Source organism: Helicoverpa armigera, chromosome 6, assembly GCF_030705265.1.
Source record: "Helicoverpa armigera isolate CAAS_96S chromosome 6, ASM3070526v1, whole genome shotgun sequence".
Lineage (NCBI taxonomy): Eukaryota > Metazoa > Arthropoda > Insecta > Lepidoptera > Noctuidae > Helicoverpa > Helicoverpa armigera.
In genome coordinates this window covers 10,992,421-11,006,767 of record NC_087125.1, presented here as the reverse complement: position 1 = coordinate 11,006,767, position 14,347 = coordinate 10,992,421, and the positions used below count along the sequence as shown (strand labels likewise).

The 14,347-nt window shown below is 37.2% G+C and overlaps 1 long non-coding RNA gene across 1 annotated transcript; it reads left to right on the top strand.

Moving 5' to 3' along the window:
- On the top strand, positions 1-1,236 carry LOC135117031 (uncharacterized). Its single transcript, XR_010276598.1, has 2 exons — positions 1-384; positions 851-1,236. It is a non-coding gene; the product is annotated as an uncharacterized LOC135117031 (long non-coding RNA).
- The last annotated feature ends 13,111 nt before the right edge of the window (positions 1,237-14,347 follow it).

The window sequence follows — 14,347 nt, the reverse complement described above, 5'->3', positions numbered from 1 at the left end:
CCCAACCAGCAAAAGTTAGTTGTATAGAAGGCCATAGAACGTTTTGTAAAAACTAATCGATGGTCAAATAAAAGGCCAAAGAAGGTGCACCTACAGAGAAAGTGGCGCAATTATATCTCCATTCAGTCTTAAAATACAACTATAACGATATCAGGCATGACAATTTGGCCCCGTTGCAGTTGATGTAACAGTAACGCAATCTCTATTTGTGGTGACATATAAGCCACAGCAACACTACTAAACACTTTTTAAGAACTGTAGAAGAGTTCATGAATCCATTACAATATTCATCATTCATTCATTTTACATTCGTTCACTCTGCTGCAGTGCTCAGTGTTTTAGAAGAGAAATAAAAGATAAATCAGAAGAGACGAGGAGACCGTGGTAAGTTAGATATTATTTTGTAATCGAATTATTCGTCTCTTACGGGGAAAATGACGTGCGCCTGTAATTTTACTGATAAACTATGTACGGATTTACGACAATATTTTAATGCCCCCTTCGAAGTAATGAGATTTAACTAAAACAATTACGAATTTTAAGTCATAAACATACTTCCAGCTTCCTAAACTCTATTATAGTACTCGTTATCATAGATATTACAACCACCATTACATGAAATTAGGGTTCCGTTTGAGCTTGTTTCTTTGTTTTGTTGTTTGTCCTTATTCTATAATGTGATGAATACTTTTAAAAAGTATTCGACGTCAGAGTTATACTTTTTCGTTATTATTTAATACTCTGAGGTTGTCAATATTGTTTTTTTTTTAATTAGCTTGTGTTGTCCCACTGCTGGGCAAAGGTCTCTCCCAAAGGTTGTCAATATAGTGTTGTTTTTTTTCTTTTTCAGTGTAATGTTCTGCAAAATGGTAGTCATTATAAACATCGATAAGTTTTTGACTCGTGACGATTTCAAGCTACTTGCGGAAGTGGAATGGCCGTGGGAAATTACACATTTTCTGTTAAATGAGAATTGTGTTTACTGTGGTCTAATACCAATTCATATTTACCAAGGCACTTCATCATGCGCAAAAAATATATGATATCTTTACCAAGCTTCATTTTTTTCTGGTGTCGGGGCTGCGGTATTATGTCTATTTATGACCACTGCATCCCTGATGAATGTTATTATTGTGATTAATTATTCTACCTATTGGCTAAAACTTTTCGTACTACAAATCCATTAGGTATTTTACTATTTATTAATTATAGAAAAATTTAAATATCTCTTTTTAATTACGTTTTTTTTAGTTTACATAGCAAGGCACACATTGAACCTACGTACCTACATTACGATTAATTTTGTTTCCCACACTGCGCCTCGCGCCGCCTCAATCAGTACTGTCCCACTGCTGGACACAGGCCTCCTCTCACACGGAGAAGGATTGAGCATTAATCACCACGCTTGCTCAACGCGGGTTGGTGATTTTAGACCTTTAAAGTCCAGGTTTCCTCAAGATGTTTTCCTTCACCTTTTTTATCAGACATTGGTGTCCAAGATATACTTAGAAAGTACATACAAACTTAGAAAAGTTGCATTGGTACTTGCCTGACCTGAAAAACTGTCACATCTAGCATCATTGTAACCATTTGAATAATTCTCCATTTCTTCATTGACGTGAACTATATTTTGTACGGAACTATTTTCTATAATTGGGTCTTCAAAAAATATTGGTTGTCGCATTAATTACGCTGAATCAAAACGTCAATACTGTTGTAGAAGAGCGATAGAAGTGCCTTTACGAAACTGAATTAGCATTTAAAAGCATTGCTAGCCTACTTTTATACACGGTAATAATGTTTTAAAAGATATAAGAGCTCCGTTATACTACTATTGTGTAATAGAGGGACTATAATAGTTATAAAAAAACAACACTCTTCTAAAAAAGGGCCTTTGTGATCAGTTTATCACTACAACTATAACGAGCGTTAACAACCTTATATATGGCAATTAAGCTACATAAATATAATTTGAAACTCAGTTATATCACCAAATCACTCTGTTGTAGACTTTTTGTGCCCACTATAGTACTATGTACTGTAACGACGATCTAAAATGTCTCAATATCACAATATCGTCCTATTCTTGAGCTGTCATCTCTACTACAACGAAAGACACATTATAGTTCGTTTCGAACCTTTATTGCGCAAATCAGGCGCATTAGGGCGACAGTAAACACTGTTATAAAGCTCTATCGTTGTATACTAGTAACAATGGAGGTTGCTATAACGCCTCACTATAACAGCTATATAATGTTGTGAAGTAAACCTTTACATCAATTCTTAATAGGTCGTTTTTGCTGTATAAACTTATAAAGCCAAAATGTGTTGTCAAACGCTTTTACACAACAGTCAGTCACCACCGAATCCTTTATACATCGTTCACCCAGCTTTTTTGAGATATAAGGTTTGGTTATAGGGCAAAATTGTTGGTTGGGCATTTTCATACCAAACAGCTTTTTTTCAAATAAAAAGATTCATGTGTAAGAAAACTGATTTTGTCTGCCTGTAGGTATAAGTTATACCCGCCATGTCAAAGCCCTCTCACTGCCTTATAGCCTATCGAAAGTACATAAATGCCAATGACAGCACATCACCAAGTTATGTACTTATGTACTTTCCACATACAAACAATAAAAAAAACAATCAAATGAAAACTTCAATTACAAATCGAATTCCATCGATATCAATTCTACCTCACATCATCTACCACTAATAACACACGTTTTATTTATCGACCACCATTTCCAAACAAAAGCGGTCACATTTAATCAAATTCTACCAATATTTGTGAAGTAATCATTGCATTCGTATTTATAATACTAACTCCACCTGCGGTTTCACCCGCATCACGTGAAAACCTTTGCACGAACCCGGGTGAAAAGTATACTATAGTCTTTCTCGATAAATGGGCTATCTAACACTGCAAGAATTTTTCAAATCGTACCAGTACTTCCTGAGATAAGAGCGTTTAAGCAAGCAAACATACAAACAAACAAACTTTTCAGCTTTATAATATTTGTATTATTGCAGTCCAGGTTGGTGCAACCGGCGTCTTCAAAGGCAAGAACCAGCGGGGTGCTCAACCCAATTATAAAGAGCTCGCTGGTCCTATTTGTATGTTAATGTACTCATTACTGAAGACAAAAAGGGTGGTTTGGATTTATGGACGCTTGAAGGGTTAGAATTCTAATGGTTTTGTGTGCTGGCTTGGTGGCCTGGGACAGTGCACTGGATTTGAGCAGGAAATCTTGCTTACTGTTTGCGCGTTGCGGTGAAAGCTGACCTTTGGTTGATTTTGGTTTCTCGATAATCGAAAGAGGGTGTTGATCATCCAAAATAGTTAAAGGAGTATAGAAATATGTAAACGAATATCTTGACTAAGTAGTAAGTAAGGTTTAGTACTGAAATATCGATAATTGCGAAGTACACAATTTTTCAGTTAATTACTTGTTCTCCTAACAAAAGATCGGTTTAAAACCATCGTGGATTTTTTTTATCTCAGTACTTAGGGGCAACAGGAATTATTTTTTACAAATAAATCAAGAGCTCCTCATATCAATATTTACTTACTTAATTTAATGCTATTTTACAACTAATACATTTCTTATACGCTCTAATATCCAGTTTAATTTCTGAACGATTTTCCATACCATACAAAAAACGTGGCTTCAAATATCAGCGTCAAAAAAACCTACCGCTACTTATAATATCAATCGGTATCACAATGCTTCGAAACTACCCATTAACCAATATAACTTGATCTATCAAGAGGGCGCCACTATAAAAAGACTACCTTCAAATTTAGTACAAATAATCTTAGTTCGTCTTTTCCCCACGGGTCAATTTATACTGGTTGTGTAATACGCTTATATGTATTAAGTTTTTATATAAGGCGTTATATTGAACTGAAATGTATAGTCATCGGCGTTTAGTTAGTTACAAAGGAGCCGACGCGGTTACAATGAACTACCGTTGTTTGTTTGTCAGTATTGTGGCAGAGAGAACTACTATTGAATCAATAAATAGATTAAGAAGACGTACTTTGTAAGCGATATGCCGACTGGGTTTGATTTTGGGGATGTGTGGAGTTATGAGATTATATGCGATCATGTATTTACGTTACATAAACGTATTCACAATTTTCCGAAGTGAAAAGCATCTTTTTCAGAAATGATGGAGATTTAAACTTGCATGTAATTTTTAAACACTGAATGAGTCCTCCCTATGACAACGTTCAGGTTAAATCTGAAACATCAAAAAAATCCTGTTCCACATCTCATTGATAAAATTAGCAGCATTGTAAATTGAAAATTTGCTACTGGTTTTTAAACTCCATTCAAAAACTAATCACTAAAATCACCACCAAGTCCCAAAAATACAATAAAATTGCAATCTCACGCCATTTTCCCAATTTTGAATACAAAACGAGCGAACAGAATCGCATTCTATCGTTTCTAAGACCGTAGAAATCAATTTTCTTCTATTCCTTAAAAACCGAAAAATTAACACACATGAGAAAATTGAAACATTCTTGTTATATTCCTTCGATCATGTAACCAATTGGAGCCGCTCTAAGCTGAAATTTCTATGCGTAAAAGTCTGCCAATTTACCTATGTAAGGCAGCAACGCAAGTCATATTGGAAACACAGTAAGCGCAGTTAGCTTTAGTAGCAGCGCAGTTGACAAAATAAATAGTCAAACACAATAACGATGACTAGGACTTAATTATTGTTTGCCTAAATCGGCTGATTAAACGTACTCTGTATCATATTATACCTAACATCTCACCTCTAACCTGCCCAACCAACGAAAATAACTCAACATTACCTACTTTAAACTTGACGTGTACATACAATAGAATATTATGTTGAAGAGAAGCAAAAGCATTACCATTAGAGCCCTGCCTCATTAGGACGCCAATGGCGACGTCGCCGGCTACGTATCCAAGCAGTTAGTATTGAATTGTATGGAACCTATCCCACTTGGCGACGGTTTGGCAACGTCGCCAAATTGGGGGCGTGGCCACGAGCTACAGTTCCCTACGTGGCTTCTGGCTACCGTGGCAGCTTGGCGACGTGGCGACAGTAGCCACTATAATGTACACGGTAAAACGCACCTCCCTCACACAGTCGCCAATGTAGTCGCCAGTCAGCGTGCAATTTCTTCAGCGACGACGTAAACAATTGACTATCGAGACGCCATGGCCACTCGACTTGGCGACATTTGGCTGCCAGAAGTAGCCAGACTTGTGCCGCTGGCGACGTCGCCATGGCGTCCTAGTGAGGCAGAGCTCTTAAGGTAATCAATCTGTGGCAATGGTGCCTCCAGTTTCTTAAATGCTCCAAGTTATACTCAAAAATTTTTGGCTACGGAACCTTGCACATATGCTGTGTCCAATTTGACGGCGTGCCTCAGGCGCCTGCGCAGTTGCAAGTCACTGGCGTGCAATCAATATGCGCTTGCGTCGTCTTTGTTTCAAACGCCGCCGCTTGGCGCCAAAATATTGTACTGACGCTGTGTTGCCAGTAATATGTGGCGAATTTGAGGGTTGGGAGAGTGGTTGTGAATGGTGAATTTAATGAGTTCAGGTCATTTTTGGGGTTTAATTGATTTTGATGTTTTTGTTACGAAGAATTTAGGACGATTTTTTTTTCACAGGCTTTGCAAAAGCTCTGTCAGTATAAGCTTAGGAAAGTGTTAGCCTTAACCATAAAAAATAATAAAACATAATTATACATAGGCACATATTACTCAAATTCAGACCACATGGCAACTCTTATTCAAATTCATGGGACACACAATCAAAAGTTGATATTAATTAACTGCCAATCGATGTATTAAGAAATAAAAAATGGTTCAACTCTCAATTAAAAGTCTTTCTATACGGCCAGCATTATCTTCAGACGTGTTCTGAATTCAAATCACGTGGCATGTCAAAATATATGTCTGGGTAATTGGAAGAGTGACAAGGATTTGGAGATCTCGTAAATGGACATGTAAAAAGGGATTAATCAGAAACAATTTTAAATTACGGGAACTCAGCTAAGTTCTAAAGGCAAGACAATTGTTTTTTCTGGTCTACTCGCTCTAGCAAAGAGGAATAAATTACATGATAAAGTGTCCACAAAATTGCTACCTTTGCGAGGACTCACACCGAGATAGGTAAACATTTCTAGTAGGTACTAAAGCTATAGGTAGTAAGTAGTTGCGAGGAAAACTAATGCTCTTAGAATTTCTCAAGCATCACAGCGTTATCAATTATCAAAAATACATTTCACAAACAACCAGAAATTCAATTAAAAACTAAAATCTCCTACCAAACCCGTTTGGTACCAATTTTTACCGCCAACCATAATAAAATTTATCTCAATTAATTTACCGCAAACGAGGTAGCTAATCTTAGGTTCACAGCTTGGAGCATACAAGCTACTGGAGACACCGTTGCTAAGATTTCTCTTCTGCTAAAGGACCTCCAGTCATAAGCGTATGTGTGTGCGCCAAGTTTATGCAATTTGTGTTTAGCAACGTGTCTTTGTGCATGCTTGATGACGCTGTGATTCGTAATCTGAAATGCAAGCCGTGTTTCGTAAGGCTCGACAAACTGGTGGGTCCCGGCTGTGATTTGAACATCTTTGGCAGTCGTTAGGGGTAGTCAGAAGCCAGAAAGTCTGTCTTTCCAGAACAGAAAGAACCGAGTCTTTCTTGCCAAGGACTATTTCGTTACCCTGGCAACTGGGTTGATGTCAGATAGGTAGTCACTACATGCAAAACGCTGCATCCGGTAAGACTGAAAGCCGAACCAGATAGTTTGGAAAAAGCTCGGCAGATGATGACCGAAAATACATGAATGAGCTATCTCTATTTACTGCATTGCCTTGACCTTCGTGCCTAAATTCGCATCCTTATACTAGCGGTTCCAGTAGGTTCAGAGTTCTAAGGTTTACAAACACAGTCACTGTTTCAATTTAACTAAAGCTTCCGTGTATTCGGTCTGCCGCCATACAGTCGTGGTTAACGCCCACTAATTTAATTTACATCTATTCATTTGAGCCAGATGTATGGGCAAATCATTTGTTTTGGATGCTATCTGATGTTTTCTAAATCAATAATTTTGAATGATTGTGATGAGGTGGTCCCTATTGAGACCTATTTTTCCTTGAGCAAGGTTCTTATTTATAAAGACCAATTTCAGGTTTGGTTGGTCATTCGACTTGCACGGATTTTCAAAATTAGTAGGTACTTAGATGATTTTCTTTGAAAAAAGGAAAGAAATGTGAAGATCACTTTGAAAAAGGTATGTAAAAATGTACCTACTGAAACTAAATAAGTATGTTACAAGTAAAATATTTAATATATTGTAAAGGGAAGGCGAACTTTCTAGCCCAGCCATTGAAAGCTCTTTTGGTGATTCAAGGCTTATTATTCAATCTTCTAAGATACAAGATTGAAGTCTACCTACCTACACATCAATTCAAAACAGGTCGCGTAATGTAGGCTAGGCTGTAGCCAATATAGCTTCTCCTTACTACTTACAAACGCAGTAGCTAATCTTCAACCATCTTTTTAAATAAACAATTAATTATAATCATAATTTATTTATAATAATAACTGCTTCCGTGTACCTCATGCCGCATGCCGCAGTGCTGTGGTACCGTCGTGTCCACGCCCACTAATTGAATTTACATCCCTCTCTGTTGCTGTACAGTTGTGGACAGTCGTGTTAGGTGTGGGCACTGATTTAGTATTTAATTATTGGTGTTTAATCATGACGTAGATATGTTGAAAGTTATACGAGCTGTTGGTGAATATCTATTCACCAACAGCTCGTACAGGTAAACAGTTTCTAAAAATGTAGGCTCTCGGAAAGTTCTGTTGAGAGAGAGGGAAAGCAAAACGAAGAAAGTGAATTGTCTTTTAAAATGAAATGAAGTTATTCATAAGTCTATCTCCCGCTTAGGGGATGGCAGTGTACGACTGAAGGTTGACAAGTTGATGGCCATAAGTTTTAATTTTTCATTTCAGATATGCCTTGAAAAGCTTGTCCGAAACTTCAAGCTAACTGCGCGGTTTCAAGGAATGGAGAATTATTATGAAGAACTATAGAGAAGAACTGGCAAGAAACTCCATAGAATATAATCTATTTTTATATGTTACTCTCATGTAGGCTGCTTGATTACTTATGCTAAACATTTTCGCTTCCACCAAACCAACTACTTACGAAGTTAAGGTACCAAATATCTAACTCCTCTTAACACTTGTGTATCTAATTGTACAAATGTTTGAATAAATGAGCGACGATGATTTGCGAAACAAGAGGCTGGCTTGTATTAGCTCAGTAATTATTCGACTCGGCGCCGGCTGCCCTACGCGTCTACTATGTTATGAAGTAGCTGATACTCCTAATGGCTTAACTTGCTTAAGATCTTAGAATGTTCTAGAAGTTTGTAGTTGATTTGCGAAACAAGAGGCTGGCTTGTATTAGCTCAGTAATTATTCGAGTCGGCGCCGGCTGCCCTACGCGTCTACTATGTTATGAAGTAGCTGATACTCCTAATTGCTTAACTTGCTTAGAAGTTGGAAGGTTCTAGTAGTTAGGAGTTGTTTTGGAGGCGTTATGTGAGTTTTTGTCATGATTGACTTTTATATGTAATCGTCTCATTATCGGCTTCCAGTCTGTCTATCTGACCTTCTCATCCCTCAGTTACTTGGGCAACCCAATACCCCTTGGTGAGACTGGTTGTCAGACTTTCTGGCTTCTGAGTACCCGTAACAATCTGCCAAAGATGCTCAAATGACAGCCGGGACTTTATCATGCCTTCTAAAGCACGGGGGACCGTTATGGCAAGATGGGCATTCTGTCTCAATATTGTGAAGGTAATAAGCAGGAACCTATAAACAGTTAATCTTTTTGAATCCTTTTGTATATTTTGTCTAAAATACCAAAACTGAGTGCAATGCTCCCTTTTCAGGGTCAACCGACACAAAAACTGACCTTCTACAGGACACGCCATTCTCACACTCAAATTAAGGTATACTCACCAACACCCGTCCACCTAAGAATTCACCATATCGTCACGTTCATCCAAAACTAATTAAGAAAAAAGTAAGGTAGCTGCGCCTATTACCGTCCACCAATAAATTGGCCCAAATTGAGTTATCGAGGATCAGTGGTTTTTTGCTTAGAGCTCGTGAATGCAAGGGTTGTGGTTCGAATCGGTGGTTCTACAGCTTTTTGTTGAAGAACCAAGTTTAATGACTTGAAGGCCTTGAGACGTCGCTGATTGAAAATTTTGTTTAGGAATTAATGGTCTGAGTTATGTAATATGCCTCTGAGTTACAGTTTGAATAGTTGTTTTACGCTTCGTTTTGTTGGATATTCTAGCAGGATCATCAATCACAAGTTTGTAAATCCACTTCGGACATAAAGCTCTTGATTATTGAGTAATGTTGAAATTGTTATTATTGTCAAAGTATGTTTTTAATAATTTGGCTGCAATTAAGTACTTAGGTCTACTGCCTACTGACACCCATATTAAATAGCCCAGCCATTTAAACAGTCTTACACCACGTTATGATAAATTACCACTATGGAAGAATATGCGGGTATAAAACTAGTGTTTAAATATTATTTACGACATCGGAACTGTTCGAAATAATTTATGATGATGACGTAAAATAAAAAAATAAAATACGGCAATGTACTGAGTATAAATATGTATTGCGTTTACTTTTCAATATCAGGCGTTTAAGCGTAATTTTATTTATTGCAAGACGTTACCCGCAATTTCACCCGTACTTAATTATAAAAAAATAAATATTTATTGTTCTACATTATTCTACATTTGATTAATTACAAAAAAAAAATTGCTTGTATGTATAAAAATATCAGTACCTATAAGCTGTATAAAAACTATAAATAGGTACTTATTACCAGTTTTTTTCTTATACGTTTTTCTTATACGTACTAGAATAAAAATTAAGCCTCAAAAAGGCTTTAAACTTCGATTAGTAGGTGTAGTAGGTACCTACGTGTTTTCTTGAGAATAAAGCCATCTACCAAATAAATTCTTCAGCTGCAGGCATATATTACAGCCTGTAGAAAAAAATGCATAGAAGGAAACGATCATTAAAATTATCACATCACTATTTACTGCACGATTTTTGCCTAAATCATGTAATATACCTATGGTAAAATGGGGCACGGTTAGGTAGGCATACGCGCATATATATATTTAATGCAAAAAATAGGAATAATAATAGACTCTGTGTGTGATCTCTTTAGTGGCATAAAAAAAAACACTTTGACCGAAATGTAAATGTAAATATGTATGTATAGGTACCTTAATTTGCACACCTAAATCACAGCTAGAAAACTAACCACTCCACCAAAAGTAATTAAGGACGAATTCTAAATAAATATCGATTAAATCAAACACGATTGTGTTTCGATTCGATTAATCGCGAAGCACTTTAAATTCGCTCACAACACGCAAATAATGTTTTAATTCAAAACACTCTTTGGGAATTCGATAAAAGGTTAAAAGAAACATCGAAACTCAAAGCAAATAATGCTGGCTGATAACGTTAGCACGAACTCGGACCGAATCATCCAAACTGTGAATTAGACACATTCAAATTCTAACCTTATTTTCTATGCAATAAAGTCTAATGTACCTTAACAAATGCAGTTCGTGACAGTTCTTAATTTTTTTCCAAAAACGAATCATTGGGTAAAGCTTTCCATTAGCGGGCACGCGCCGAAGTCGACAAACAAATGACATTTATAAAGAACTCGATTTGAAATTTGTTTGAAATCGGAACGTCTCGGCCGATACAAATGGCGTCTAGACTTTTGATAACGGCCACGGAACCACAAATAAAAATGGATTGCATTCAAACGATTAACAATTGTTTTTGATTTATTTGTATTAGGATTTTTTTACTTGTTTATTCTTTTCGGGGAACAGGGTTTCAAACAGCAAAGCTTATTTTTTACCACAATTTCGTCGCAAAGAGGAATATTTTTTGTATTACCTACTACATGAAAGCTTAAGACTTAGTAGGGCTGTGGTAGGGCCAATAAACATTAAGCTACTAGCACAATCAGTTTCACACACGTTTCAAATCTACACAAATCAGCCCAACTCAAAAACAAATAAAAAAACTACAACCTCATTACAGGTATTCGATTACCCATAGTCAATAGTCATAGAGTAGAACCACTTTACACCATAGATAATGACAGATAAGAGCCAAAGCAAACATCTCGAATGGTTACGATCGATTTGGCGTCGTGATTGCGGTCGCGCTGAGGAAGTCGCGTGCGCATACAATTGATCGCGGTCGCTATAGTAATTGTTGCTTGGAGCTACAAAATGTAACGATTGGATAGATAAATCTTTCTATCTTGCATTTGTGAAGTAAGTCATCTATTTTTTGGAATTAAATTGTCCATAATGCCAAGTCTTTTCAGTTAGGTATAGTTAAAGTTGGCGTCAAAATAATGGATTTAAACACATATTGAAACTTCAAGGATTGTTTTAAAAAATCTTCAAAAATAATTCATTACACAGACCAGGCACCGGCCTCCTCTCACACATAGATGGATTGAGCGTATTAATCAATTAGTTGAAAAAAAACTCGAGCCTATTACGAAAATCTTCTAGATTATTCAAGTACTGAAATATTAGCAAAACAAACAACGTAAGCCTTTTCCAATAATATTAACGTAACACGAGGCATTTACAAAACCGCAATAAGATCGGATTGTGAACCGATCCGAAACAATTGCCGACCGGCAGCCATTAGAAATAAGAAAACTATTATGGACAAATTATCGTTATGCAAACGGATTATTTGAAATGGTAAATACTTAGATATTGTAAAATTATTTTATGCTTAGATGGATTACTGCTTTCGCATAGTTTTTTTGACTAACCTAGGAACTTATTAAGAGGGGCCTATTGTAACGTCTATGTCACTCGCCACCTTGGAGATTCGTATTTAAAGAAGTTTAGTGTAGGAGTCACTTTCATTCTCAGTTTTTTTTTTTTAATATCTGAAGTATTAGACGATGTAACGATGTTATATTATTAGGATTTTATGCCAAGTTATAATTATGTTAAGTTAATAACTCAGTTGAGGATGAAATCAATGGAAATTCAGCAAAAACCGCTGCTTCATTAATTAAATCATTATTTTAAGTAGTTGATTTTTTATTTAATATGAATTAATGTAAAAACTCCTATCAAGATTGTTCAGTGTCTACTCATGTAGAGTATAAGTAGGTAAGATACGTTCCAAGTACCACCAAAAATTCGTGACACAGTTACAACCCATTCATCAACAGTACCAACAACGAACATACCAAGTGAACCAACTAAGCAGTGCCAAGTCAACGACTGCGGTTTGCCTTGCCGTCCAAATTGCCGGATTGCCGTCCAAATTGCCGGATTGCCGGCCCCAGTTGTTAGAGAGCCATTAGATGCGGTTTGTCTACTGGGACACTCAACTGTGTAATGATCGTCATTACGGATTACTTGAAGTGATCTGTACATTTTTGTGGATGCCGGATAAGCTTGTAAAATTTCGAGTTATACACTCAGCGGCACGGAATCTGGCCCAAGCACATTTGGGCCTTATAACCATTATTTAAATGAAAAATCAGAATTTTTATTTTAAAATTGTTTAATTTACTCATTTTCCAAAAGAAAATGACTGACAGACAACAGAATTGTGAGGATTTTCATTAAGTTTCATTGAGTTAGAAAACAGAGTCCTTTACCGCAATAATCACCATAAACTTTTAAATTCAACATTTTTAACAAAACAGAAAGTTATCGAATTTTAGTAATGGATGTTTCTTCCTCTTGATCTGATGACTGCCTGCATACGATCTGGCATGCTCTGGATCGTGTTTTTTATCTCCACCTGAGAGATCTCCTCCCAGGCAGCTACCAGCGCGGTTTTCAGTTCACTGAAAGTCCGTGGTGAGTTACGACTTGCTTGGACCTGTCTTTTAAGCATGTTCCAGACATGTTCTACAGGATTCATGGCTGGGTTTCTTGCAGGCCAGTCCAATTTTTGAATACCGACCTCAATCAAGTAATCGGTTACTCAAAGAGCTGTGCGAGGTCGAGCATTGTCCTGCATTATACGAAATTCTTCACTTCCTATAAATCCCTGACAGGATAAAACATGATTTGGAAGGATCTCTTCAATATACCGCACTGTTGTCAGACGACTTTCGACAGCCAATAATTCAGTACTGGCTTCTAAACTTCTGCCTCGACAAACCAAGATGGACCCACCATGAAAACCAACTGTTTGCTTGGTAGTGGTGGGAAGAAACCATTCTTAGCGCTTTCCCCATTCACGTTCACGGCCGTCTGGAGCTCTTAAGACGACTCTGCATTCATCGGTCCATAAAATTTTACTCCATTAGTCATGCGTCCAATTTGCATGTTCTCTTGCATACCTAAGTCTGGCTACGCGATGGTGCGGGAGGAGTTCCGGGCCTCAAGTTGGTCTTCGAGCACGCAGATCCCGTTCCTCTATCCTTCTTCTTATTGTGCACTTATGGACGTTGACTTCTCTTGCTGTTTGCAAAGGCTGGCGTATCTCTAACGCAGTGAGAAACCGATTTTTCATTACTGCACGTACGATAAATCGGTCGTTGTGCGCCGACGAACACCTTACACCCCCACTTTCTGGTGTTCTTGTGTAAAGGCCAGTCTGGTCATGCATTTTCTATGCATATCTTTCACTTGTATGCGGTGCACTTAAAGTTTCAACCATCTTCCACTGCGTACGCCCTTGACGTCTTAGCAACACTACTTGAGCAACTTGAGCTGCTGTAAGGGTTATTTTCAGATCAAATTGTGAAAAAAGGAGAAACAAAAAACGATCATAATCATTATTTTTTTTGGAACGTGCTTAGTACTTCGGCAATTTCTATCTGAATTTAAACTTAACTTTCTGCTTTGTGTTCCAACAACGGAATCGGTTTCTAGTGTTATAAAAGTTAAACAGACACACATTTTTCTCTATTTAAATTAACAAATACGAAAGGACTGACAATATGTCATATGAAATTAGAATTTACAACATCTATCTGGGCTGATATCTACTTGTGTTTGTTTGGGCCAAATTCCGTGCCGCTGAGTGTACATATTTGGTGTCAAAAGCTGTCATTGAAAATTTTTAGTACTTAGTCGTTAAGGGTAGAAACCAGTAAGTTTGACAACCAGTCTTACCAAAGGGTATTGCGTTGCCCGGGTAACTAGGTTGAGGAGGTCAGATAGGCAGACACTCTTTGTAAAACACTGGTACTCAGCTACATTC